General features: G+C 37.4%; 1 long non-coding RNA gene across 1 annotated transcript; it reads right to left on the bottom strand.

Annotated features, from left to right (window-relative positions):
* Positions 1 to 220: 220 nt before the first annotated feature.
* On the bottom strand, positions 221 to 7,173 carry LOC144959677 (uncharacterized). The gene is made up of 2 exons (XR_013642648.1): positions 7,140 to 7,173; positions 221 to 1,492 (listed from the first exon to the last, which is right to left on the bottom strand). It is a non-coding gene; the product is annotated as an uncharacterized LOC144959677 (long non-coding RNA).
* Positions 7,174 to 7,781: the final 608 nt, after the last annotated feature.

The following is a 7,781-nucleotide window of genomic DNA, read 5'->3' as shown; positions in this document are numbered from 1 at the left end:
TAACAGCGTTGTCTCTGTCGGAAAACAAATTGTAATATCGCCGTACAGGCGTCATGTCCCGTCCTACATGTTAAGTATTGCTGTTGGCCAGGGACCCCTTGTAAAGCGCTTTGAGCACGTTTAGTGGATATTGCGCTATATAAAAGCTCAAGGCTCAAGCACAATACGTAACCAATTCTTCGGAGGACATTATAACGAATGGGAATATGGAACCATAAGGTGACATGAATATTTTATTAGCAGGATGTAAAAGTAGATTCTTAGAACTGCGAGAAGTATGAAAACGATGATCAATTGGATTCAATAGTCTAATGTCCCGTCGCCCAGCAACGGCGGTCATCGTGGTTCTAAACAAAGAAATTCAGTACTTTTTATTCTACATGCTGGCTAGAACTTTTTCACGTGTCATGTGATCAGAATGTATAAAAGTCAAAACATGATCAGATTTATAATGTCTTTTTTTTCCTCTGGATACGCTTTTATGCCCGTTGGAGAAATATTTCATAAGGGCGTCCGTCATTGTTCCGATAGTTTAGAACCAGTTGCTAAGTTACTATGCGTCATTACGAGGGAAGTGACGTCACATCTGTTGAAGGCTATTGTGAGAAGTATGAAAGCGAGAATTGATTGTCTTTATAGACGACGAGCATAATAACAATAAATGAAGTGAGGAGGAAAGCTCCAGAAGACAATCATCATCGCCATCGCCATCATCATCATCATCATCATCAAGTGCCAGGCCTGTTGCAGACATCGGCGATCATGTCCTTTCAACCATATCTGTTCTCAGATCTTCTCAATAGCTCGATTCCTGTTCCTCCTCCACAAATCCATCCGTTCAGATTGTCAATGTAATCTATCCTATGTCTCCCTCTTCGTGTCTTCCCAGCAACTTTACCCGTAAGTACAATCTTTTCAATTCCGTTTTTTCTGTAAATATGTCCGAGAAATTTTAACTGTCTTTTTCTGATGGTGTTTACCAAAGTTGGTCGTACTCCAATTTCTTTTAATACCTCCTCGTTTTTTATTTTATCTTTCCATGAGATTCTAAGAATGCGTCTATAAAACCAAATTTCGGCTGCAGTTATTCTACGTTCACATTCTTTGTTAATTTTCCAACACTCGCTGCCATAATTAGGATATTGCGCTATATAAAATCCCATTCTATTTTCTTTCTCACTTCATCTGGCCGTGTGCCAGACACACCTTTTTTCATGTCTTTTTCTTACACCAGTTCCTGCTTCCCCATTCCTCAATGTCTATCGTAAATCAACAATAAACGAGACAAGACGTCACATGCCATAATTCATAACAATGAGAACACGGCAAATGACTTTTCTATGGTCCAATAAATGGCCACTCGAAATCAAATAAACCTCGTCAGGTGAAGCCAGTTCGTCGCTGAATAAGTATTCTCCTGATCGAATTTCCCAAGAATAGGATTCAATAAATAGTCTGATGTCACGTCCGCCCATCAACCAGCACCTTGGTTCTAAACAAAGAAAATGAGTAGTTTTTTGTTCTTCATGCTGGTTAGAACTTTTTCACGTCATAATAATAATAATAATAATAATAATAATAATAATAATAATAATAATAATAATAATAATAATAATAATAATAATAATAATAATAATACACATTTATACAGCGCTCATTCTCGTGTAAATATAAATTATCAATTTGAGTGAAAAAAAAAATGAAAAAAAAATCAGAATGCCTCGAAAATATTTCATCATGTGATCAGAATGTATAAAAGTCAAAACATGATCAGATTAATAATGTTTTTCTCCTCTGGATACACTTTTATGCTCGTCGGAGAAATATTGAGGTTGAGGGTTTTCAATTTGTCACACGATACAGAATAAAACAATAAAATTTGGCCTACTGCCCCAAATCGGTGCATGTCTAGCTGTTTGTTTGTTTGTTTTTAAGGATTTTTCGGCACTTGCAATACATTAAGGTCATGTCAGCGCCAGTAAAAAGGAAGAAAATGGGATAGTAAACAGTTCTAGAATTACAATTAAAGAACCCAAGAAAAAGTAAGAAATAGGGGAAAACTGGGAACAAATAGGGATCAGATGGAGATTCCAAGAGCATACCGCCAATGTACTGAGTTTGAAATCACCAATAAGTCTCATCCGGACACAAGCACACAATCCAACAAAGAGGAATACACTCAGATGCTTACATTATACATTCAAAATAACAAATATAATAATACATAACAGAGAGATGATTTACAAGGAAAAAAATATCATCTCTCAAAACAATGACTATGCATTTAACTGTTTCCCTTCCAGCCAGGACTCCGGCCAGGGCCAGAACAAAACCAAGTAATCTCATTCTAAGACAAAGACAGAAAGCAAGTTGGAAAACAGACATAGGGGGGATAGAAGACACAGTAAGTACCTCCCTGCCCCTGCCCCTGCCCACTATGGGAGGTCAGTTACCCCACCCAGGAAAGCAAGATGGAAAACAGACATAGGGGGAAAGAAGACACAGTAAGTACCTCCCTGCCCCTGCCCCTGCCCACTATGGGAGGTCAGTTACCCCACCCAGGAAAGCAAGATGGAAAACAGACATAGGGGGATAGAAGACACAGTAAGTACCCCGCCCCCCTGCCCTGCCCACTATGGGAGGTCAGTTACCCCACCCAGGTTTTCAATATGTCACACGATACAGAATAAAACAATAAAATTCGGTGTAAATATGTCGAGTTCACTTCCATGTTTAAAAAATGGGTTTTATAACGTTTTCTATTGTATATGTGTGCGTAGCCATCGTTAAGTTATAGTCCGTTATACTTCCGGATGGCAATGTTGTGAACTCCTTGGCCAAGCGCATTCTATCTATATGTGTGCGTAGCCATCGTTAAGTTATAGCCTGATACGGAAACCCAAAAGGACTGGCATTTTGACGTCATTATTTGGTTTTTGCACGGCCTATTGATAGTTCGAAGATGACGTCACTCAGGTCTTTGTTATTGTTTTTGCCATCCGCGTTTGTGAGTTGTTCTCACTAAACTGCATTAACCAGACTATAAAAGTTCATGGTTATACAGAGTTTGTGTGTTGGTCCGTTATACTTCCGGATGGCATGTTGTGAACTCCTTGGCCAAGCGCATTCTATCTATGTGTGCGTAGCCATCATTAAGTAACAGCCTGACACGGAAACCCAAAAGGACTGGCATTTTAACGTCATTATTTGGTTTTTGCACCGCCTATAGATAGTTCGAAGATGATGTCACTCAGGCCTTTGTTATTGTTTTTGTCATCCGCGTTTGTGAGTTGTTCTCACTAAACTGTATTAACCTGACTATAAACGTTCATGGTTACACACAGTTTTGTGTGTTGGTCCGTTATACTTCCGAATGGCAATGTTATGAGCTTCTTAGACAAGCGCATACTACTTATTGAGTTGTCGTAAGTAGAGCTCATGGAAACAAGTGGTCCCATTGGTTGAACTATTGAATACAACTCACGATTTGTTTTCTTTTGTGGCCAAAGACTGGCATTTTGACATCATTTTTTTGGTCAGTGACAGGCTATAAGTTAACAATGGCTACGATGAGTGCGGTTATGTGGTCTAGTGGTATCACACTCGCTTTCGGATCGGAAGATCCTGTGTTCGAACTTCCCTCGGCGCATAGTTATTGAGTCCTGCCTTGGAAAACACTCTTTACTCACATTCTTTATCCACAAAGGGAACTGAATTTGGAAGATAATGCATTCACTCAATAAACGTTCAAATGTTTCTTGCGGGTAGAATGGGTGAGTGTTTTACTTGAACGCATATACACGATGTTCTGTTTTAAGTCAAGAGTAAGACGATAGAGCCCCCATGACGACGGAACGTGCTGAAATATTGAAGAGTGGGAGGGTACAGGCTCTGGGCTATTGATCAAGACCCTCCCCCCCCCTCTCTCTCTCTCTCTCTCTCTCTCTCTCTCTCTATCTCTCTCTCTCTCTCTATCTATTATCTATCTATCTATCATCATTTTATATATATATATATATTATATATATATATATATATAGGAGAGAGAGAGACAGAGAGAGAGAGAGAGAGAGAGAGAAATGAGTTCCTATTTGTTGACATGAAATGACTGTTGAATAGTAAATAACCACAGATATCATTACTTCAATGAATTGAATAATGTTCATACATTATTATCACCATCATCATCATCGTCATCATCATTCTTCTTCTTCTTCTTCTTCTTCTTCTTATTATTATTATTATTATTATTATTATTATTATTATCATTATTATTATTATTATTATTATTATTATTATTATTATTATTTTTAATTATTTTTTTTTTTTATTTCTTATTATCATTATTATTATTATTATTATTATTATTATTATTATTATTATTAATTATTATTATTATTATTATTATTATATATATATCATCATCATCATCATCATCATCATCATCATCATCATTATTATTATTATTATTATTATTATTATTATTATTATTATTATCATCATCATCATTACCATCATCTTTATCATCATTCTCCTTCTTCTTCCTCTTCTTCTTAAAGAAACTCCACATTTCGAGTTTCCAATTGCTCATCATAGAAATTAATTTACTATGTAACTGGAACAAAAAGAAGAAGAAGATAACGAGAAAGTAGAAATGTGTACTGTAATGCCTTGTTTATTTGGATGGTTGACAAGGCGATTGAGATTTTAGATGAGAAACACATACACGCACGCACAAAACACACACACACACACACACACACACACACACACATTGCTCAATATTATGCAACAATTTTTTTAATTGAGCTTTTATATAGTGCAATATCCACTAAATTTGCTCAAAACGTTTTACAAAGGGTCCCTGACCAACAGCAACGCGTAATATAATATAAATAACGAGACATGACGCCTGTTAGGTGATAATACAATTATTTCCGACAGAGACAATGCTATCTCTATTGATTAAATTGAAGCTTCCTATTGTTATGTAGCACAAACGTACATTTATGTGCAGGTCTGTTAACCCAGTTCCTTATTGAGGATTTGTGCGGCTATGTGGTCTAGTGGTATGACACTCGCTTTCGGATCGGAAGGTCCTGGGATCGAGCCTTGCTCGGCGCATAGTTGAGTCTTTGGAAAAGGCTCTTTACTCACATTCTCTCACCGTACTCAGGTGTAAAATGAGTACCTGGTCGTTAACAGCGTTGTCTCTGTCAGGAAAAAAATTGTAATATCGCCTAACAGGCGTCATTTCTCGTGCTACATGTTACGTGTTGCTGTTGGTCAGGGACCCTCTGTAAAGCGCTTTGAGCACGTTTAGTGGATATTGCGCTATATAAAAGCTCTTTTTTTCTTATGGGCGCATTGTTGTAATGGAAATCTCAAAAAATGAAGCAAAACATTGTCCATTACAAGATAAAGATCTGAACAAGTGTGTATGTGTGTGTGTGTGTGTGTGTGTGTGTGTGTGTGTGTATGAAAGGTGCCAGACAAAGCAAGAAAAAAAAATAGAAGAAAACAAAAACATCCCAAAAAATCAGTCGACCTCGACTGGGGATCGAACCTCAGACCTTCTGATTACCGGTCAGACGTGCTACCATTACAACAGTGTTAAACTAGGCGCATTACGAGACCTGCATATACGTTGTGTTGTACCCATGAAAGATTCACATTCTAATTGAATTACCCAATATTAATCCGTGTTGAATTTAACAGTTGGCTTTTCTTTTCCCCTAAATAATATGAAATATCATTGTAATTCTTAAATTTGACCACATATAATATTGGGGTCTTAGCGTAACCACCGTTAACTTTTAGCCTGACACTGTAGCCATCGTTAACTTTTAGCCTGGCACTGTAGCCATCGTTAACTTTTAGCCTGGCACTGTAGCCATCGTTAACTTTTAGCCTGGCACTGTAGACATCGTTATGTTATAGTCTGACACTGAAACCAAAAAGACTGGCATTTTAACGTCATTGTTTGGTTTTTGCACCGCCTAGTGAGTTGTCGTTAGTAGTGCTCATGGAAACAAGTTATTTAATTGGTTGAACTATTGAATACAACTCATGATTTGTTTTCTTTTGTGGCAAAAGACTGGCATTTTGACGTCATTTTTTGGTCAGTGTCAGGCTCTAAGTTAACGATGGCGACGCTGATACCAACCAACAAATGACGTTAAAAGACAAGTCTATAGATAGTATGCAGATGACGTCACTCAGGCCTTTGTTATTGTTTTTGCCATCCGCGTTTGTGAGTTGTTCTCACTAAACTGCATTAACCAGACTATAAAAGTTCATGGTTACACAGAGTTTGTGTGTTGGTCCGTTATACTTCCGGATGGCAATGCTGTGAACTCCTTGGCCAAACGCATTCTATCTATAGATAGTGTGCGCTTGATTAAGAGGCTCACAACATTACTATCCGGAAGTATAACGGACCAACACACAAAAGTATTTGTAACCTTAAACCTTTATAGTCTGGTTAATACAGTTTAGTGAGAATTACTCATAAACACGGATGGCAAAAAAAAAAAAAAAAATAACAAAGGCCGGAGTGACGTAAAATTCGATCTATCTATAGATAGTATGAGTATGTACTTGGCCAAGACGTTCACAACATTGCCATCCAGAAGTATAACGGACCAACACACAAAACTATGTGTAACCATGAACTTTTAGACAGTTTAGTGAGAATCACTCACAAACGCGGATGGGAAAAAACAATAACAAAGGCCGGAGTGACGTTAAATTCGATTTATCTATACGTCGTGTTGTACCATCGTAAAGTTATCGCCTGACACTGCCACAAAAGAAACAAATCGTGAGTTGTATTCAACAGTTCAACCAATGAAATCACTTGTTTCCATGAGCACTACTAACGACAACTCACTAGACGCTACACAAACATAAAAAAATGACGTCAAACTGCCAGTCCTTGAGGGTTCTAGTGTCAGGCTATATGTTAACGATGCTACTGTTGTAACTATGAAGGTTTCACATTCTAATTGAATAACCCAATATTAATCTGTAAAATGATTTAAAAGTTGGCTTTTCTTTCCCCCTAAACAGTATATAAGTTTGTCCACATAATATTACCATACACACGATTTATCGAGAAAGAATAAAGAATAACATACCCTCTCTCAACGAAGCTTTGACGTGAGATGTTATCAGTGACAACCGAGGCGACCAAAAGAGATAGGCAGAGCCACCGCGCATGACCCACTTTCTCTGCTGGGCTTAGTTCTGCGCACAGACTACCGCTCGAACCAACTCTCTCTCTCGTGTCTATAGAGCAGTAAAGTTAGGTGCCCAAAACGTAAACAAAGGTCGAGAAGCACGTGGCAAACCACATGTTCCTGTCTTGACAGCTCACGTTCCAATGTAAATAATAGAAAAAAATAACCTTTAAAATTTGGCTGTTAGGTGGCAAAAGAAACGCATATTCATAAATACTCGATCATGCATCAAATAATGTCTAGATATGGATATTTTATGGAAAAAAGGTAAAATTTTCTAAAATTTATCAAAAGTTACAGTCTATCTATTTTTAGACCAGAGCAAATTATTGCGCTGGTGTGAACAAAACGAGAATTATTCGGAGCCTGATTTTCATAATAATTTAGCCTTATATTATTATTTCTGCAACTGTTAGATTTTATGTAAACATATTTTCAATACTGAAAGTGTATTGCCTACAACTCAAACTACAAAATTGGGAGACCTATATTGTGCGTAAATTGTTCCGGTCCCTAACGGAAATCACTAGCAACTTGTTA

The sequence above is a fragment of the Berghia stephanieae genome, chromosome 14, assembly GCF_034508935.2.
Source record: "Berghia stephanieae isolate SIO BIC M18660-M18661 chromosome 14, UCSD_Bste_1.3, whole genome shotgun sequence".
Classification (NCBI taxonomy): domain Eukaryota; kingdom Metazoa; phylum Mollusca; class Gastropoda; order Nudibranchia; family Aeolidiidae; genus Berghia; species Berghia stephanieae.
Note: the sequence above shows the minus strand (reverse complement) of the source record. Positions and strands in the feature narration are given on the sequence as shown.